General features: G+C 40.4%; 1 non-coding gene across 1 annotated transcript; it reads left to right on the top strand.

The window, feature by feature from the left end:
• Positions 1 to 221: 221 nt before the first annotated feature.
• On the top strand, positions 222 to 328 carry LOC120269666. The gene has a single exon (XR_005539309.1). It is a non-coding gene; the product is annotated as a small nucleolar RNA R71 (small nucleolar RNA).
• Positions 329 to 7,233: the final 6,905 nt, after the last annotated feature.

The following is a 7,233-nucleotide window of genomic DNA, read 5'->3' as shown; positions in this document are numbered from 1 at the left end:
GCGGCCAAGGCATCATTACTACTAACTTTATAAAGCCCAGCAGTCTTTGTGTAGATCCTCTTGAGGCCCAATGTGATTCATTGCTTGCCATAGACTCAAGTAATTGCTCGGCCTCATCGGGATACTTGTTGCTAAGGGAACCACCCGCTGCGGCATCAATGAGTTGGCGTGTAGCATAATTCAGCCCGTTGCAAATGATTTGTACTCGCATCCATGAGGCAAAACCATGATGGGGGCACCTTCTAAGGAGATCCTTGAATCTCTCATAGGCTTCAAACAATGTTTCGAACTCCCCTTGTTTAAAGGCTGAAATTTCTTGCCTCAACTTCGCCGCTTTGCTTGCCTGAAAATACCTCCCAAGGAATTTCTCAATCATATCCTTCCATGTTTTTATAGACCCCGGACAATGATGTAAGCCAGCGATAAGCTCAGTCTCTCAAACTGAATGGAAATAGTCTCAAACGGATAGCATCGTCTGACATCCCATTAATCTTGAATGTAGAGCAAATTTGGAGGAACCGGAAAAGGTGGTCAATTGCATCTTCATTTGCAAGACCATTGAATTGAACCGAGTTCTGGACAATGCTGATTGCACTTGTTTTAATTTCAAAGTTGTTGGATGCTATGGACGGTGCTTCAACACTAAACTCATCACCCGTGAATTGGGGTCTTTCATACTCGGATAGAGTGCGTCGCTCTTCGACCATGATTGAAGACTCTCTATCCTCAATTTCAATGTTCTGTGTACCCGACCCTTCACCAACTTCTCTCAATCTCAGATGTGAAGTTCTTTCAATCTCAATATCCGGTGTAATCAAGGTCGATGGATTTTAACATGTCATGCACAGTACCTTGCAAAACCAAGAAAGATGATAGAAAGTTAAGATCAAAGGAAAAGAACATTAACAATAACAAATGAGTAAAGAATTGAATGGCTAGAGTAATAATCTAAAAGTTTCCTAGAATTCCTTAAAGGTCCCCGGCAATGGCGCCAAAAACTTGATTGCTTCCCCGCAAGCGTACGGGATCGCCATGTAATACCTCGTGTAAAGACACGGGGATCATATACCACGGGGCTAAGGATCTCCTATTACTCCTTCTCGAGCTATTATCTAGCCTAAGATCTCAAGTGAGGGAATTTACTCTACTAGGTGCAATTAAAACTAAAACAAGATTATCAACAAATTAGAGAGAACAAGCAATAAGCAAGCAAGAAACTCTATGTAATGCAAAGGCCTATGGATGCGGATCCCCTTGAGGGGTTATCATTAAACATGGATGATGAATAAAAGATGCAAGGGTAAAATGGACCATGAGATTCCAAGATTAGAACAACCCCAATTTCTCGGTGATTGACCCCTAATCACATACGAATATAGATAGGAATTTCTTCCAAATCCACATTCCTACGATTGCATTAAGTACGAAGAAATCTCACTTAGGAGTAATCCTACTCTTCTTCGGCTTAAACCTACATGGAGGGCTACCAAACACCCAATTTCTCGGTGTGATGATACAAGTATCCCCTTCTAATCCATTCATGATCTAATACATGAGAGCAAGTCACATCTACATGCATCACTCATAAAAAAAGCTACGGATTTCTCCTTAGTGTAGCACTTAGCATGAAAACAATGGATTAAATCTCAAAATTACCCAAGCATGGAATTAATAAGTAATCATCCAAAATACATGATAAAACCCCCCAAGGTTCACCAACACCCGGTGGCCTTGGGCGTCTAGTGTGTCATCATCCCACAACAAGCAATACAATCAAGTGAAACACAGAAGAAAAGCATAAGTGACACTCCCAAGATGAAATGGTGGAGGAGGAGGTAGAATATATGCCGAATGACGCTTCCCTCACCAAAGAAATGCCAAATGACGCTTCCTCTAGCCGCAGGTCTCCTTCCTTCAAATCGTGGTAGATCTCCCCTTGAATGATGTTGCCTTCTTGCCTTGAGAGTCTTGGACCTTGACCTTGAATGATCTCCTAGCTTCCTTGCCCTTCTTCTCCTTCCCAAGGTCGCCCAAAGCCTCTCAAGTGGTCTCCCAAAATAAGCCCAGCAAAAGCCCATTGTTCTGCCCTAAAAGTCAGTATTTATACCCCCCCATGACATACGGGCCATATGGGGGTCATATGGGGGTCGTATAGCACTCAAAAACCCTAGATTTGTGTTTCATACGGGGTGCATACGGTCTCCATATGTCCCGTATACTGGGTAATGTGGAAATCTGGGTAGATAACTACAAATCATTCCGCTGCTATAGTGCATACAGCCCTCATACTGGGTAGTATGGGGGTGGTATGAAATTCCTGTTTTCTTGTCTTTTCACCTAAATGATATCTTCTTGTTCTACATGGCTTCCTTATACCCTACAAAGTAAATAGTAGATGATTAAGCACAAAATGGGCATCAAACCTCACAAAATAAATGCAAAGTGAATATGATATATATATGAAAACACCTACATTTAGACACTTATCAATCACTGCCCACTCGATTAGTGAGACTGAGTAGTGCGTGGCCACGCCCAAGAGAAATGATAAGAATTATCATTTACTTGACCTAGTCAATTCACTAAGAGATCAAGAAATTAATTAGCATTAAATAAGGGTGACTCGCTCTATGCCTTATGCTAATTAAGATATTCAGTGGCAAAGGATTGTCTGAGGTTGCGATAGCCGTTAATTCTCGACATTGACCTTCGTTTAATATTGGGTAATCGTATTATCTTGCTAGAGAATAATTATGATTTATGAGGCGTTCGTGTGTATGTGATTGTAGAGGGAAGTCGCGATTAGCAGTCTATTTCGATTTGGGGAAAACAAGGATACGTTCAGAATTGTCATCAACACAAAGGTAAAATGTTTTAATTATCTATTGTTTTTTTTATTTTAATCCTAGTTTTGGCATGCATTAGGTTTATATTATGTTTACTTGCAATTAAAAGTTTTCTTATCCGATGCATTTCGACATGTATATTTTTTGCATGATAATTCCCTTCTTTGTTGATAAGATCCCAACAATGAATCCCTAGCAATAAGTCATAGATCGTCCTAATTCATGCTTCATCACAGTGAATACAAAGATAACCCTCCCCCACACTCAAACATTACATTGTTCTCAATGTACAACATGCAAGCACACAAGCAAATAAAAGAAGACAATAGAGTAAATTTAGGAGAGTTATTTGGGCTTCCCTGGACATGGAGAGTGATGATGCTGCTCTCAACATGAACAACTCAAAATTCCAAAGATGACATACATCTTGTAAAGAAATAAGGGCATAACGTGAAGATTAAATACAAAATAAGATAAATGAAAATAGAGTATTAAAATGAAAAACAAAAAGCAATAAGATAAATAGTTTAGAAGGGGACTCCCCTTGATAACTATAACAAAACAAAGCACAAGTCCAAAGAAAGTAAATGAAATAAAATGCCCAAAAATAAAATGAAAATGATAAAAGGGGGAATGCTACTCAATTAGACTCAGGCTCTGTGGCCTCCTTAGTGTCTTAGCTATCCACAACTGTAGAAGTATCTCTTAAGTCAACAAAATGGTCCTTCAGATCAGTGGTATCCACTCTAATACTACTCGTAACTGATGAAGATCCAATAGAAGAGGCTTCATAGTTGTCCGCAATTCCATGTAAACTCCGCATTAACAACCCATCAAATGGAGAACCATCGATCAAAGTTGAATCAGCATTGATTTGGGGAAGCAAGGGTGCCAAACTATGAGACTGAGTTTTGTAGTTAGTGATAAGAGGGTTATTATCATTGACACTGATAAGTGCTTGAGTAGATATATTTTTCTATATGTTTTACATGCATTGAGCATCATTTTTACCATGTTTTATGTCTCATAAATTGTATTTGGTGCTCTTTTGTGCAATTAGTTTGTGAATTCCTTAAAGGAAGAAGAAGAAGCAAAGATAAGTTATAAAGACACATTTTGAGAGTTTTTGTGCAACCTAAGGATTAAGACATAAGAGGAGCTCATGTACATGGAGGCTTGTGCAAACTTCTAAGAGAATTCAAGCCAATTTGTAAGTTGGAAGGGCACAAAGGCAGTCACACAATCATGTCCCTACTTGTGTGAAGAATGCAAGAGCTTCCAAATGATGATTCGACGATGAAAAGTCTTACAACCTACCACGTAGACGTGTGCCCAACCATGTGGCCTCAAAAGAAGAGTATGTGAGCCGCGTTTATGAAAAGTACTGTAGCAAAGTCCTATAGGAAATACTGCGGATTTTACATTGGGGCCGCATGAAACACTGTAGCAAAATACTGTTTACGTGGCCGTGTGAAAATTCCACACGGCTGCGTGGGAATTTCTATAGCTCACGCGGGCGTGTGAAATTTCACACGATCCCGTGGAGACACGTGAAAGACACGGTTTAGGCTTATAAATAGCCCTTTTGCCCTATTCTTTGGGAATTTTTTGCTAGCGTTTGAAGGGAAAAGCGGCTAGAGTTTGAAGAGAAGGTCTTTATTGGATTTAGGAGACGTTCTTCACCAACTTTGATAGATCTTTTCTCCGTCATAGCATCAAGGGGGCCTTCGACAACCTAGCTTTGGAGAGGGATACTTCAAGACGTTGAGTGACCCATCAAGGCCATCATCAGGAATTCAAGGGGGTTTTATTCCATGGTTTTCATTGCTTTTTATTGCATTATTCTTTGCTTTGTAACTTGCCCCATGGAGGGCTACACCCTAGTAGGATCTTATCTTTGTATTGACTTGCTTTATGTTTTCTATTAAATCCGAGTTTATTTCAGTTTTAATCTTGTTTTCTCATTGCTTGCATGTCCTATTGATCCTTGTAATTGATTTGTATTGCTTGATTTATTACCTTGGTGAGAGAGAGAGAGAGAGAGAGAGAGAGAGAGAGAGAGAGAGGTCCCCATTAGGGTTAGAACTCCAAGATTGAAGAGGGTTAAGAGGGTGAGTCATGAGATAGTGGAGTGTCCCCTTTCCATTTCAATGAGTGCTTCCTATTTCCGTATTCCCTAAGCATTATGCAACCATATTTGGTGTGAGGTGTGAGATTGAGAGATTTCTTCGCTGAGACCTTATAGGGGATTAGGGATCTTTCACCTAGAAGTAGGGTTTGATCTATCTTTAGGAATCAATTGTACTGCAAGGTATCCCTAGAGTTTATTATGGTTATATGTGGTGTAAGGTGTTGAGATTGAGTGATTTCTCCACCGGAACCTCGTAGGGGACTAGTATCGGTGGCCTTGAGGCAAGGACCGATTGTTCTTGGATTAACTCAACTCATCTAACTCTGTTTAGAAACATTTAGTAAGTCTTTTTCTTCATGTTAGATCCTAGGGGAAGCATTGCCTGGGTACCTCATCTTTATTGATTGAGATATCCCTTGTTTTCTACTTTCCCTTGGCTTGATTATTCGTATTCTTGCAATTAGGTTCATTTCATCATAATTATTGATTTCAACTAAATAACTGAGAAGTGGTTAGTACTAATACTTTCGTTCCCTGTAGATTCGACTACCCAACACACTGGGTATTTTATTACTTCGACACTCATGCACTTATGGTACACACACACAAATCGGACGTGTCAGATACCTTGTGGGGTGAATAACCCTATCGCACATAAGGCAAGGATAGTGATAGGCTTGACTCGTCCAGTAATCATCACTTGATCCATAGTTACCAATAAGTTCAACCCCCTCGCCAATCGCGTGATATAGGCCCCAACAAAAATGATGCCGGCTCAACTGGTTGTTGCTTAATGATGTAGAGCAGTTGCTAAAACATAACCTAGATGAAGCGAGATTTTATCTATCATTCTAATTAAATACTAGAAATCTCTGCAAATTATTACTCCCATACTTGCACCTCTATTAGTAACCGATCTGCTCAGCAATGAATGAATCACCCGAAGACCTGGGGATCGGAGAGTCAAAGCCCTGGAAGATCGTGGATCAAATAGCAAATTATTACTATATAGACAGCGCCACTACTGTAAGGATAGTACACTCTAGAGTGGAAGGTTTGCATACTCCGCTGTTTGAGTGAATTCTTAATCATAAACCCCAATTAGAATTGCAAATTTTGTATAGCTCATTACAAAATGCTTCCCCCAAAATCTGAAAGCTAAGTGCATCTGGCCAATGCCAGGACACCTCCCCCTTTTTCTTCTCAAAAGTGGCCAGGACTTCCAAAGTTAGCTCACGGTAAGTAGGGTCAGTTATATCAAAAATTTGAAACAATGAGCCCATACTTAAATACCACTGCAGTTCATCAGTGAGATTAGTTATTTTTAACATGTCCCAATCAATGGTATGGATACACCCAAAATGACAGCTTAGGGAACGCTGATAGCATCCCCTATGAATTTATGCTTCGAAGAAAAGTTATGCGAAAATAGTCCATGAACTCTCTAGGTTACGTGACTTCCTCGATAGGAAACCCTTACTTGTCTTCTTCCTAGGCATAATAACCTCCAAGCGAAAAAATGTTGACAAATTAGTCAAATTAATGTGTCCAAGAACAGCACCGGCGTGCTTCCGAAAAACATGATTGTGCTTAAGTGTAAGTGCTAGACAAGGGTTAAGCAAGATTAGGCTCAGCCAACTAGCTATAGAAAACAAGGGGAGCCCGACGAAACAATTAGAGAAAGATAACCCAAGCTTCAACGAAGAGACAAAGGAAACGGGAAAACTATGTACAAACTGCCGACCTAGCCCCCGAAAGAGAAATAGGGGCTTCCAAAGACGTCACCAAAGACATTCCTTGACGCTGCCAAGATGCTCCTTGATGGCTCCAATCTTTATCCTCCAAGGTAGGTGGGCTATATCCCCCTGATGATGAACCTCTAGAGGTCTGGAGAAAAGCCCTCTTTCTTTCCCTAAGCTTCACCGTCGATAGAATCAAAAGATCCCACTTAAAACCTTCATTAGAAATATATAAACCTAGCCACTTATGTTCTACTTGTAGGAGTAAAAACGTGGCCTAAGAAGCTGGAAATGATTGGTCATGAGCCTTATGGGATCACTTACTACCGTAAGTCCTATCCGTAAGGTCTTCTATCTAGTGTTATGGTCAATCTTATGGCTGCAAGCACCAGAATATAAACTTCTCTGGATTGCACTTGCAACCGCCCTTATGGGCGTATGTTGCTCCTTGTAAGCTCCTAAGGAATAGCATTTACGGTCTAACTTACTAGCTTAAGCATTGCCCGTAAGTCCCTCC

This window comes from Dioscorea cayenensis, chromosome 9 (assembly GCF_009730915.1).
Source record: "Dioscorea cayenensis subsp. rotundata cultivar TDr96_F1 chromosome 9, TDr96_F1_v2_PseudoChromosome.rev07_lg8_w22 25.fasta, whole genome shotgun sequence".
Classification (NCBI taxonomy): domain Eukaryota; kingdom Viridiplantae; phylum Streptophyta; class Magnoliopsida; order Dioscoreales; family Dioscoreaceae; genus Dioscorea; species Dioscorea cayenensis.
The sequence above is the reverse complement of the archived record's forward strand: the minus strand, read 5'-3'. Positions and strand labels throughout refer to the sequence as shown.